Source organism: Eulemur rufifrons, chromosome 3 (assembly GCF_041146395.1).
Source record: "Eulemur rufifrons isolate Redbay chromosome 3, OSU_ERuf_1, whole genome shotgun sequence".
In the NCBI taxonomy this organism is placed as follows: domain Eukaryota; kingdom Metazoa; phylum Chordata; class Mammalia; order Primates; family Lemuridae; genus Eulemur; species Eulemur rufifrons.
Genome location: NC_090985.1, coordinates 41,212,246 through 41,224,799, shown reverse-complemented (window position 1 = coordinate 41,224,799; position 12,554 = coordinate 41,212,246). Strand labels below are relative to the sequence as shown.

The following is a 12,554-nucleotide window of genomic DNA, read 5'->3' as shown; positions in this document are numbered from 1 at the left end:
TATTCAGTAAAACCACTTTGCAAGCAGAGTGGAGCCAGAGCTTATGGAGTTGGGAGGCACTGATCCAAAGCATCATAAACCTGTGCTGTGACGTTCCTCTCCCCTCCAGGAGCAGCTGGACTACCCTGGCTGTAGCTGTGGATTTACAGTCAGAGGACAGTAACCCAGCCTGCCTGAGAGCTGTGTGTCCTCAGGAAAGTAACTTGCCCTCTCTGTGCCTCGGTTTTCTCAACTGCAAAACAGGACTAATGACATGTCCCTTAAAAGTAAGGAGCTGATTAGCTGGTGGATGAAAAGCTCTTTCTAAGCTATAAAGGGCTTTAAAGACTAGTGTCCTTCCTCCAGGTCGGTGCCTGGAGCACTCGGGTTAGCTCGCATCCTGGGGCTCCTCCCTCTGCATGGTCAGTGCTAAGGGCAGTGGGCAAGAGTGCTACACTCCCTGGAATCAACAGAATCGCTAGGATTAAATGCAGCAGCTCGAATTTTCCTGCAGGAAGGAGGTCCAGAACTTTTGACTGGGGAATTTTGCTGACGCTTGACAAAACCGAGGAGGAGAGGGAACCTGCCTCCAGTGTTCAACGCCTCCCTCTCCGAGCACCCTGCAGCACACCCGGGTTGACCATCCCCCTCCAGGGCTAAGGTCACCCCCACCCCTGGCCACCACCCTCCCCTCGGCCACCCACACCAAGCTGGGCCTGCCTGCCCACCCCTTCCCTCTCTCCCTTTGCTCCCCACAAATGGCACAGTGGGAAGGAACGCAGGCTTTGGAATCACATGGACATGGCTTTGAATCCACCCTGCCACTTAACAGCTGTACAGTCGTAGTAGCCAAGGTGTCACTTCTGGAGCCTATTTCCTCACCTGGAGAACGGGCTCTGACTTCCTTCCTTCCATGATTAAGAGGATTATAAACCCGCACTTTGCAGACTTTAACATGCCCAGGAATCACCCGAGGGTCTTGTTAAAATACAGGTTCTGATTCCACAGGGAGTGGGGGGGGGAGGCTGGGACTCTGCCTTTCCAACAGGCTGCCAGCAGGTGCGACTGCACCTTTGAGCAGCGAGACTCCAGGTCAGGTGTGCAAAGTGCCTGGCGCGTGCTAAGTACTCACCACACAGAAGCTGCCGCCTGAAGGTGTTCTTTCCTTCAAGTCAAAAGGTTCTCCTCCGAGAGCAGGAATGGGAGAAGAGAGAAACCTCCGTTCATCTCAGAATTCTTAGGGAAACAAGAAAAGACAAGTTTTGCTTTTAAGGCAGGCCGGGTGTGGGGAGAGAGAACAGCGCGCCCTGCTAGCAGCTCCCGGCTCAGTGGCTGCCGCTCTGCACACACGTGCGCCGCAGGTGGCCTCTGCCGGGCGCGGAAACCTCTAGGGCTCAGGCCCCAACTTGCCATGCTGTGAACACATCCTCAGAGCCCGGCACACGGCTTGTTCTTCCGGCTGCAGCTCTCCCGAGGAATTTTCAAAGCACACAGGGTTCGCTTGGCAGGAGTCTCCCAGGATATAAATATGCTTTGGGGGCTTTTGTTTTAAGGACTGCGGTATCTTTTCGACTTGAGGCCTGAGCGCAGAGCTCTCCCCCCTGCGCCTTCTCCAAAATGGAGCCGTGAAGGGCCGGCTGCCAGGAACAGGCCCTGAAGACTCAAGGAGACTCTGAGCGAGGTTAAAGAGAGGCCTCCCCCACCCCTGCCCCCTCGGATTTTGCCTTTAGTTTCGCTCTTCTAAAAAGCCTGCTTCTCAACAAGCTGCTGACTCATTCAGGGCCAGGGTCTTTTTTTTTTTTTTCTTTCTCAGAGTCAACACAAAGCCCAGAGATTTTGAGGTTGGTTTAACGATCAGCTGGGTCCTCACCGTCTCCTCCTCATTCATCCTCCCACCTCCATCCCCGTCCCCCAGTGACTCAGGCCTGCTAGAAAAGAGATGGACACCCAGTTGCTCTGCCCTGCTTTTAACACTGAGTTTCTCTCCTTTATAGGTCTTGATGCCCTGACTGTTCATGGAGTCAACCCGTTCAGATCCCCAGGATGTAAGCAATACGGGACGGGTGAGTGCTGCCGTGCGCCGCGGCGGTCGGCCTCGGCTGGACGGCAGGAAGGGAAAGGAGAGGAACGGGAGGGCAGGGGCAGCTGAGCTCTGGCAGCTCCGAAACTGTTTCCATCCACAGGCACCTGGGAATGGCACAGTGCCGAGAATCCAGGTATGAGTCCCTTGGAATTTGCTGGGTCCCTGCCAATCCCTCCCCAGACCAAATGGAGCCTGGAGGTGGCTGGGCTGTCCTCTCTCTGCCCAGACGACCACAGCTCAGACTCACCATCCAGAGGGCATGTGCTTAGAATTGTTTCCAAGGCTAGGGAGATACTCTTAGAACAGAGAGGGAGCTGCCTGGCTCACACCAGTTGGTAAACCATAGTCCTGAGAAGACAGGGCTAAAGCAAGGCGAGAAAGCCACCTTTGCACATTTGAAGGACTGTCACCAGCAAGAGGAAGGTGGACAGCTGTGGACTCAATCTAAGGAAAAATTCCTAACAGCAGAGCTATGCATATGTGTAGGAGGCAAATTGGGAAGGTAGTGAGTTCCCTGTCAGTGGCAGAATTCAAGCAGAGGTTGGAGAAATGTCCCTGGGAAGTGTTGCAGGGGGAGCAGCTTTGACTCGGGCAGTGTTTTATAGACTGTTCCCTGGTGATCTAGAACCCCCAGGGGACAGGCAGTAGAGGAAGGAAAGGGTTTAGGGGAAGTCTGAGTGAGGGAAGCTTCTGAGCTCACGCACACAAACTCTCTCCGCACCGCTTCTGCTTTAGGTGGCAGGTTCCTCCCTAAAACCATTCAGAAGCCACTAGATGAGATGACCTGAGGGTCTCTCCTATGACCTGTTGCCCATTGGCCAGCTGTACCTGAGCCAACGCCAGACAGTGCACATGTCCTGGGCATCACCCCAGACACCTCCTGTGTGTGATGGGTGGGCAGCTCTCAAAGCACGAGGGGAGAGTTTTGCTCAGAGGCTCTGGAGGGCCTGTTCCATACCAGGACCACAAAAGTTACCGGCTAGTTGTGCCATCAAGGGATCTGACCCGAGATCCAGACCACACAGACCGGAAGAAAAGGCACAGAGAGAACATGTGGCGAGACCCATCCCTGCTCCCCTGGGCGCCAAGAAGGCAGCTGTGGGTGTGGCCCAGGCAGAAGGCTTGGCTTCACCGAGGGAGCCCAAGGGCCCTTTGGCAGGGACAGGGCCAGTTCCATATACTCGTGTGTACAAAACCTGGCCCGCTGAGCGTGAGAAAAATTGCACTCCAGTTGCAAATGGGGAAATTACGTGGGAGGGACGCCCCTTGCGCTTGGGAGGCCCTGAATAACGAGCGCATGGGCTTCCTTTGTGCTTTGTAACTGGGTCTTCTTCCCCAGGCCTGGGTCAGCTGCCACAGTAAATGTTTACCGAGGGCCCCTGAGGCCAGGGCGCTGTGGGGGGCCAGAGATGGTGGTGTTCTCTCAGCAGCTGACGGCCTGGATGGGAATCGGGTTTGACAGTGGCTGTGTACAGGCTGCGTGTTCCGCCGAGTCCAGCTCGCTACTGGGGCGCAGGGAGAGGATGGGCAGGGCTGAACGGTGAGTTTGAGCCGTGACTTGGCAGGAGCTGAGCTCTGAGGACGGAAGATGGTGTCCTTGCAGTCATAGGACCTGGCACACAGTAGGTGTTCATCAGTGATGGGGGAATAAGGTGATGAGGGGCAGTGCAGAGGGCCGGAGGCTGTGGTAAAGCGCAGGGTCCCTGGGGCCCGGCTGCCAGGGGAAATCCTGGCTCTTCCACCGGCTATGGGGCCTCAGGCAAGTTGCTGCCTCCCTATGCCTCAGTCTCCTCATCTGTCAAATGGAGACAGGGATAGTTCCTGCCTCATAGAGTGGCTGTAAGGATTCAGTGAATTAATTCTTAGGAAGCTGCCTGGCCCCCTGCCAGAATAAGTGCTCAATAGATATTAGCCTTTGCTCTTATTCTAGGTGTGGGTCATGACCCTGCTCAATGTTGGGACATGAAATAGCACAGGTTGGGGGACAGAGCAGCCCTGGTGCAGCTGCGGGGAGGGGACCAGGGAAGCAGTCCCTGGCTGGGAGCTCGCTCTCTAAGATGCAGACGCCACGAGGAGGCCTCAGGGTGGCTCTGTTCTTACTGCTCTCTCCCTGGGATGGTCCCTCCTGGTTCTGAGGCTGGTCCAAAGGCAGGGGCAGCTGTGCCGTTCATTCCTAGCTGGGGGCCTCGTGGAGAGTAGTTCTGTGACTTCTCAGAACATCCCCTTGCCCCAGTGAATGAAGACCCCAGTCCTCGCCTCCTTCCCTTGTGGGAGTGGTCTTGGAAACAAAAACACCAGCACCAGGAAAAAATTGGTTGATACAGATGAAGAATCATTAAAGGCTTGAGCATGGGTAGTGTAGCCTTAAGCCCCACAGTCAGCATTGCTCCTGTCCCTTCCCCAGTGAGGTCTGGCTGTCTCCACAGCTGAGAGACCAACAGCTTGTCCCTGGATTTCCGGAACGTTGCTTCACTTTGCAGAAGGCACCACCCACCACCCTGGGATTTGGAGCATATTTCAAATTAAAATTGCATTAGCCTGAAACACTTGTCAGGGTCACATTTCTTGCATCAGTAGTAGACCTGGGGTTATAGCATGAGCTTGCCCAGGCGCCTGCCCCTAGCTGGACAGTAGGATGACACAAACACAGCCTCTGTGCCTCGGGGATCTAAAATATCCTAGTTTCCTTTTCCCATGTGACCCCCTCACCCAGTCTGCCCAGTGGCTATAGCCTCACTTCCACCTCGGGTGGGAAGCGGGCAGGGAGAGGGGATCCGTTGGTCGTGGCTGCTGGGGGGCACTGGGCTGAGAAGGGTGTTGAGGCATGCCCAGGAAAGAGTGTGCTGCAATGGATTAGTGATGTCTGCCAAGGAGGAGAACTGTAGCATGAGTGCCACCATTTGGCAAAGCGATTTCCGAGTCCACCTTCCTGCATTCACACTTTGTGGTTTTGTATCAGCAGCCTTGTTTTACATCAGAAAGGCGAAGCACAGCAAAACTTCATTAATCTGAACCACTTTAGGACCAACCCTATTGAGTGGAAGGTCCTAATCTCAGGGTGTCGGCCCCATGCAGGTGAGCTTTATCACCTTTCAGTACAGGGACTGAGCCCTGCCCAGCTAGCTGGTGCTGGTGCAGTGGCCACAGGACCCGTACTTAGCAGATCTGACCACATGGCTGAGACACCTGACCTGTACTTGTACGCCACTTAACTCTTTCTATGTGCTTAGGCATGGGTACCACTGAAACTCTAACAAAAGCAGGGCATTGTTTGAAGGAGAAAATCATTCAGTGGACAGCTTTGCTTCTACTTCTAATTGCCAGGGAATTTGAATTAGAGACTTTGCACTAGCTGGGAATAAGCTGTTTGTCCAGAGTGATATGCAGAAGATGAGACAAAATAGTCTAGAACTAGGTTTCTCCTGAGTTTCCTGGTCTGTAAAATGGGGAAATAGTACACCTCACAGGGTTACTTGGGAGAGTAAATGAGATAAGAATGTGGAGAGACCTAGCGTGCAACCTTGCTCACAAACGATGGTCAAGAAATGCAGTTTCTTCTCCCCCAGTACCACCTCCCATCTATATTCACACTGAAAGCGTAGCTTTCTTCTTGCAATATGTTCAAGAAATGATGTTACAGTAGATTTTTTTAAATGGCATCATACTTTTCAAATGACTCCTGTGAGTTTTTCAGAGGTGCTTTTATATTGCTGATGATTCTGCAATAGGAAGTGTCCGCTTAAATCTTCGACTTGAGTTTCTGTGGTCTTCTGAGTGGAGTAGTTCCCAGGGTCCTGACATGCATGTGGACAAATGTCTTTGTAATATGATTGAGTCTCTTAGCAGGTTTCTCTAGCAGAAACTGAGCCACACGGGGATTGGGCCATGTCCACATCTTCCCTTCAATGCCACAAGTGTCAACACTGAAATTCCACTCCTGCTGCAGGAGATTCGGGACAGGCAAGGTCCTCAAAGGCCATGCTGAGGATCCAACAGTTTTCAAGGAGCTGTGAGCAGCTTTCAGAAGTTTCTAACCAAGGGAATGACACAGTGCAACCTCGGGCTTAGAAAGGGAAGGTGGTCAGAGTGCCTGGGGGATCACAGGTGGGAGGGGCCACAGACGAGGCAGCAGTCAGGAGGCAGCAGCTGCTCTGATGGCCCTGGAGAGAGGGATTGACCCTCTAGACCCAGGAAGTCAGCAGGGATGGAGCAAAAGACCCGCTCCAGAGCTCCAATTCAGAGAAAGAATGGGCTGGACTTCAATGTGGGAAGTGAGGAGGGAGGGGTCAGGATCGAGTCCTGTGCTCCTGGCTTTGGAATCCAAGAGAGTGTGGTCCTGTTAACCATGTAGTGGGCAGATGCAGAAAACATAATAGATGGCGCAGAAGTTTCTGACACATTGCATTTGATGCGCCTGTGGAGCGTCCATGGACCAGGAACAGCAGTTAAACAGGTAGTCTCGGGAGTCCAGGTGACTTGAATTCAGATCCTGGTTCAGCCACTTACCAGCTGTGTGACCTTGGTGGGGGGGTCATGTAACTTTCATGAGCTTCTGTTTCTTCATATGCATAATATAGATTACTCAGTTGTTATTATTACTGACCGGAGAGGGCTTATAGGTTTATAGATCAATACATATAAAGTACTAAGAATGATGTCCGGCACAGAGGGAGTGCCCATGAGTGTGAGCTTGCATCATGTTAGTATTAGCATTGATATTAATATTAATTTTAGGATTAGTGTTTGTGTCATCATCCTAGTAGAGATGTCCAAGGTGGGCCTGGAACACAGAAACAAGTCCAGGAAGGCATGGATGGATGGATTTGGAAGACACCAGTGTATGTGGGCTAGCGATTACCAACCTGTGGGTGTGTTGCTGGGGAGGGAAGAAACAAGTATCACCTGGGTGCTTTTCAAGTTGCATCTTCCTCCCCAACTGCTACAACCCCTACCCCTGCTGTCCTGGGAAAAATCAGTGTGAACAGGTGTCACCATTACCAAAGGGCACAACCGGCATCCCTCAGGCCAGTGGGGGAAGAACGAAGACAGGCAGACAGCTGATAGAGGAGACAGGTGAAGCCATGGGGTGACTGAGCTCTCTTGGGGACAGCTCAGAGACAGAAGACAGCCAGGCTGAAGACACAACCCTGGGGCAGCATCAGCATTTAAGAAGCAGGACCAGACACAGCACCAAGACAGCAGGCTATCACTGTCCCACGTGCCACTAGTATGAAATTCACTCCACCCTAGTGGACTAGACATGAAAACCCCGTTATAGGTATTTGGACCTTCCACAGATTCAGGTGCAAGTTCAAACCAGGCCCCATTCAGTAGCATGTGACGGGTTTTTTGCTCCTTCCTGCAGTATTAGGAGTAGACTCGGTGAAGCTGAGCTAAACAGGGGAACTGAGGGAAGAAGCGAGAAATGGCACCCCATCCTTCCCCTGTTGTGCAGCTAAACCTCTGCCCTAAGTGCCCCTGTCCCAAACCCCATTCCATGATATTTCAGAGCTCAAAGGCTCTTGGACAAGGAAATAATACCTGAAACTAGGAGATAATAATACTTTAGTGGGTATTTGATTCTATTAGTCAGACTTTTGGTTACAAGATAGAAATCCAATTCAAACTGACATAAGTGTAAAACAAAAAGGCAGTTCGTTCGTGTAATTGAAAAGTCTGAGCTGGTCTGGCTTGGAGCCCAGCTGGATCTACGCAATGTCTGCAGGCGTCGTCTCTCTCCTCTCTCGCTCGGTTTTCTTCTGTGTGGGCTTCGCTCAGGCAGTTTTCTCCCACGGACACCTAGCACCTTCTCTGAGCAACCCCCAGAGGAAGAGGGCTGTGCTCCCGTAGTGTTCCTGGCAAATGCCCTGGGGTCGAGGGACTCAGGTCACACGTCCATCCCTAAGCCAACTGCTGGGGCCGAGGGGTGGACTGTGCCAGTTGTCCAGGTGCTACGGGAACACGTGGACTGAGAATAGGTTAGGTGGGGGAGGAAATTGGGGAGAGGGAAGATACCAGGGCCAAAGTACCACATGTAAGACCCGCAGGGTGTTAGGAGCCTAGTAGTTAAGACGGAGTGATCGTTACAGCTGTAATTCTCAGAGCAGAATCAGTGGGGAACTCGGAACCTGGGCCGGGCTTATTGGTCCAGCACGCACATGAGGATGACATCCAGGTAGTGAGATGTTTGCACAGAAGTGGGTTATCCCACATGTGGGACATACCGCACCACATTGTCACTACGTGCAGATGTGTCATCTCCCTTGGGGCATCGGGCAGTGTCTTCCATGTGTTTCCACTGCTCCCCACTCCCTGCCTGCACGTGGCTCCTGCCCAGCACTCTGCGAGTGGTCGCTGGTTGACTAGCACCGGAGTGAGTGTGGGGAGAAGGACCCTTTGCCCTGCAGCCAGTGCAGGACGCCACCTTTGCTGCGGGTGCTGCTCCCACTCCGAGGAGGTCTCTGGTTTGTACCGCAAACAACAGTGTATTGGATCTGATTGCTGCTGTAACCAATTCCTACAAACTTAGCGGCTTAACACAGAGTTATTGTCTTACACGTGCTAGAGGTCGTAGTCCAAAACGGGTCTCACTAGGCTGAAATCAAGGTGTAGATAAGCAAGATGTGTTCCTTCCGGAGGCTCTAAGGCAGAATCCATTTTCTTGCCTTTCCCACTTCTAGAGGCTTCCCAAATTCCTCAGCTCACGGCTCCCTTCTCTCCAAAGCCAGTAACGCTGGTTGAGTTCCTCTCTTGCTGCATCACTCCGGCTCTGACTTCCAGCTGCCTCGTCCTTCCATCCTTAAAGGACTCTTGTGATTACATTGTGCCTACCCCGATCATCCAGGATAATCTCTTTAATTTAAGGTCAGATGATTAGCAGCCTTAATTCCATCTGCAATCTTAATTCCTCTCTGCCATTTAAAGTAACATTCAAAGGTTCTGGGGATTAGGACATGGGCATCTTTGGGGGTCCATTACTCTGCCTACCACAGCTATTATTATAATCACCAATTCTAGTATTTATCCAGCACTTGCCATGTGCAAGGCCATTTGCTAAGTTCTCTACATGCCTTAACTCATTAACTCCTCATAACCACCAAGAGGGAGGTCCAGTCAATGTCCCCGTTTGACCACTGAGAAAACCGAGGCACCACAAAGTTAATCATGTGTCTAAGTTACTGACCCAGTAAACGGTAGACCAGAGATCTGCCAGACCCTAAGTCTGGGCTTTTAAGCAGAAACTCAGTCGATGGAGGGTGTCAGGAGTCTGAGAATAATAAAAAAAAAAAAAATAGAGGCCGGGCGCGGTGGCTCACGCCTGTAATCCTAGCACTCTGGGAGGCCGAGGCAGGTGGATCGCTCGAGGTCAGGAGTTTGAGACCAGCCTGAGCAAGAGTGAGACCCCCGTCTCTACTAAAAATAGAAAGAAATTATATGGACAACTAAAATATATATATACAAAAAAATTAGCCGGGCATGGTGGCTCATGCCTGTAGTCCCAGCTGCTCGGGAGGCTGAGGCAGTAGGATCGCTTAAGCCCAGGAGTTTGAGGTTGCTGTGAGCTAGGCTGACACCACGGCACTCACTCTAGTCCGGGCAACAGAGTAAGACTCTGTCTCAAAAAAAAAAAAAAAAAATAGAGATTCTTTCCTGCAGTAGTAGAGGGAGATGGGGTGGTGGGGAAGTCCTCAAGTTCCACCCACCTGGGCTTATGTCCCTGCTCTGTCCCTTACTAGCTGTGTGACTTCAGGCAGGTCACCGCACCTCTCTATCGCCTGCCTTTCCTCCACTATAAAATGAGCATACAAGGCTACAGTGAATCACCATGGCTGGCTTTACTTTTATTTTTAAAGTCAGACAAATTCCTGGATCCAAGTTTCTCTGTTTTATGTACATCTTCAACCTGCTTTTAGTGGAAGAAAAACCCATATATAATCTCCTTTTACGTTGCCCTCCTTTTTTTCTCTACTTCCTCCTAAGGCAGCACGGCAGGCCCACTGTGCCTGTCTCTGTGTGGCCTGTGAGCTAAGACTGGTTTTGTATTTTTAAAGCGTGGTTTAAAAAAAAAAAAAAGCAATATGCAACAGATATTGCACATGACCCCCAAAGCCTAAAATATTTGCTATCTGGCCCTTCATAGAAAAAATATGCGGACCTCAGAAAGAGCATGGACAGTAGAGTCAGCAAGCCCTGGGTTTGGAGGCAGCACTGGATGGTCAGGGCCCCGTTGGGCCTCTGGACCGTGAGAGCACCTTGGGGCTGCCCTCGGTGTCGGCCTAATAACAACTGTAGCAACGGCAGCAGTAGCAGGTGCCAGCAGCGGTAGAGGTGGTGGTTGGGATTTATTGAGCATCCTCTCCTTTAATCCCCTTAGCAGTCCTCTGAGGTCAGCACAGCTCTGCACCCCTTTTATATGTATGGAAACAGAGGCTGCTTGGGGGAGCAGCGCACTCGCCCACAGATGAGATGGGACAGAGCCGGGATCTGAGCCCAGGCGGTCCAACTCTAAACTTTTCTACATTGCCTCCCTATCATTGCCATTAGCTCTCCCTTCCAGCGAGAGGAATCTTTGCCTTCCCTCATTTTCTCCCCGACCCCCTTTCCCCAATTCTCTGCCAAAATTCCTTTCCATTATAAAAGGGCAACTGGAAAATAGAAGAGCTGTCAGAAACCACTCTGACACAGACATCTAAAATTTTGGATTTGGCGTCTATCCATCCATCCATCCATCCATCCATCCAACAAACACACCATGGTGCCAGGAACTCCTGAGAGCCCACACCTCTGACACAGAAAACTGGGGCAAACCCCAGCCCCGGGTCCTCCAAATTCATTGTTACCAGGAGGCTCACGGGGAAGCTCATTAAATAGTACCAAGCACTTGATTAATATGCTGCAATTCGGGCAGCACCAGATTATTCTAGCACCCCCTCCCCTCACTGGGTTACCATGACAACATTATTTTAACAAACAGCTCCTTAATATTTAATGAAAATTATGCTCCTGACAGGCGAGCAGAAGAGCAGCCACACTACAAAGGACTTAGAGGGGTCCAGAAGGACATTTTTGCACGAAGCCACCGGTTTCCCCTGATGCCCAGATGCCATTCATCGCCAGAAAACTCGAGGGCTCTGGGCCTGGGCGCCGACGTGATGCCAGGCCTCGGTTACGTGCAGCAATTGAGGGTTGTCACTTCTTTTTAATGCAGAATGTCACAATGGCCCCATGAGGATGGGGTAGCGTGATAGCATTATTAAACACTCCTTTGTACACCGATCTGCTAATTTCACCCCTGCTTGCCTGAGGCCGCTGAAAGCCTTGTTTGCTCCCTGTGTCTTGAATCGAGCTGGATTGTCAGACAGCGCGTGGAAAGCCTGGAGCCCGCGTGCACCAGCATGGGAGGGAACCCATGTTTCCTCTGCAAGGTGCCATCTGTCCTGCCCAGTCGATTCAGTGACAAGCAGGTGTGGGGACTGGTGGGGAAGGTGGATGTCAAGACAGAAGGACCATGGGGACACAGACCACTCTGTGGCAGTCTCCATCACTGTGTTGGTCTCTTCTGTGCCTGGCACTGTGCTAAGCACTCAAAGACAAAAATTAATTACACACTCCAGATCCCCAATGAGAGAGATGAATGCATAACTATAATAAAGTGGAGGATGGCAATGGTGATCTATTAGCTGTGTGACCTTGGGTAAGTTACTCAACCTCTCTGTGCCTCGGTTTTCTCATCCATAAATCAGAGATAACGCTATCTGCTTTAACAGTTTCCATGAGATTTAAAATGATATAAACACATAAGCACTAGAACTATACTTAAAATACTTAAAACAGTGGGTACATGGTAAGCAGTAGATAAATGCAAGCTAGGATTCAGGTTCCCATGGTACCATATGTACCATTACAATAACAGCTACCATGCAGTAAAAGTAAGTACTTAACGTACCCCAGGCACTGTGCTATATATTGGAGTTGTTCTAGCTCATTTAATCTTCACAGACAACCCCTTGAGATATATACTGTATCACCATTATCCTGACCTTGCAGATGAGGCAACTGAGGCTCAGGAGGTGCAGGGCTCTTGCCTAAGGTCCCGAGGCTAATAAGAGCGCACTTGAATCCAGTTTCACCTGGACTCGCTGCCTCGTCACGGTGCAAAGGACAGTTCACAAGGAGCACACAAATGGTGCTCTGGGAGCACAGGGCGCCTTGCTGGTGGCTCCCAGGAGGGCTGTCTAGGGGAAGTGGCTGCAGGTGTCCTGAAGTCCCATATGTCCTCACAGGCAGAGGATGGGATATCAAAGTGGAGGAGGACCTGGGAGCTAAGGCCTGCAGGAGGGGAAGCCTCATTTGGCTTGACTGACGATTCAAAAGGCGGATTCTTGGCACTGGGTGGGAGCTTGTAGTCAGCAAATAGGACCTGTTTATTTAAAATATACATTGGATTTTTATTTAAAATAAATAGATTGGAAGAGGAAGAGTGAGACATAAG

The 12,554-nt window shown here is 51.2% G+C and overlaps 1 protein-coding gene across 1 annotated transcript in view; it reads left to right on the top strand.

Annotated features, from left to right (window-relative positions):
• The window catches only part of ZHX2 (zinc fingers and homeoboxes 2), a 158,340-nt gene that overhangs the window by 67,730 nt on the left and 78,056 nt on the right, over window positions 1-12,554 (top strand). Inside the window, exon 2 of the mRNA XM_069466035.1 lies at window positions 1,974-2,042. The gene's annotated coding sequence lies outside the window, so the exon portion shown is untranslated. The remainder of the gene's footprint in view (window positions 1-1,973; window positions 2,043-12,554) is intronic.